Below are 1331 nucleotides of genomic sequence, written 5' to 3'. Positions count from 1 at the left end.
TCTTTTCTTATTCTTCTTCCACACTACCCAACTTTTTATTCTTTTTCACTTATTATTTTCCTTTTATTCTGCCTTTCTTCATACCTAGTTTATATCACGCATCCCTATGATAGTCACCCTCAACTTAGGTTGTTTACCTAAGTCTAGGTGCACAGTGTTCAAGGAGGACCAGGGCCAAAATAGGTTCATTATGATCTAAAAGGGAAGGTGATAGGTGTCATAGAAAGAAATGGTCAATGCAGGGTCAAAATAGGGATCAAGAGAAATCATGCATACATAGAAGGTTATTTAGGCAAAAAAAGTGACTTCAAAATCAAAACGACCTATGATCCTTTCCTAACCCCTATCTTTCAACCAAGGTAAGACTAACCGGGCAAGTTCTAGATTTAACACACACAGGGAATTGAGTAAGACCTCACACACACATGGCACAATGGTACATCACAAGCTACAACCCATTCGGTTCATGCAATTTTTAGTAGTGATTTTCATGTCCTTAGTACTAATGCCATAAAAAGATCACAGTAGACACATATAAATGTATATCACATAGTTATAAAAAAAACCAATGGAGAGGTGTTTATCAGTCTTAAAAATTGACAAAAATTTGTCAACTGCTCTAGATAATTATTTTTATCCAGTTAACCATAACACATCACAAAACAAACACAATACGCCTAAATATTCCAGCTCTACTAGGAACAAGACTTTGGGGAAAAGAGGCACGGCAACAAAAGCCCCAGGAGGACATCAACACCCACAAGTATCCCCAGTCTCAACTTAATATCATGCATTGTTCCCAACATGTCAAATCAAAATAAGAGAGTTAGAAATATATCTGTGGAACCATGGGTGCGAAGATCTAATGTCAATCACATAATACAAATACAAACAACAAATTACCTTGGGTTGCCTCCCAAGAAGCGCCTAGCTTAACGTCGCGGCACAACCCAACTCAGCTTTTTCCTTCACCTTGAGGATATGAATTTCAACCCCAACTTAGAGTCCATTTTCTTGCCTCACTCATAGGGAGGTGGTACAAAGATTAAGAATCCAAGTAATGAATGATGCATGGTAAATAGCTCGACCTTAAAGTGAGGTGTGTTTTTATGTTGTTTATCAAGTGTAAAATAAAGAATATAGGATTCTTTTTCCTCATCCTTATAGTCTTCCACTAGTTTCGATGATTCCACAGACAAGATATCATCTAAACATAATGTGGAAAAATTCTTCGAGTGTGGCCAAACAAATCCTATATCAAAATTTACACTACCCTCTACACACTCACTTTTATTCATCTTCTCAACATTTTCACTTTAAATTGGGCTAGA

The sequence above is a fragment of the Capsicum annuum genome, chromosome 9 (assembly GCF_002878395.1).
Source record: "Capsicum annuum cultivar UCD-10X-F1 chromosome 9, UCD10Xv1.1, whole genome shotgun sequence".
Taxonomy (NCBI): domain Eukaryota; kingdom Viridiplantae; phylum Streptophyta; class Magnoliopsida; order Solanales; family Solanaceae; genus Capsicum; species Capsicum annuum.
The sequence above is the reverse complement of the archived record's forward strand: the minus strand, read 5'-3'. Positions refer to the sequence as shown.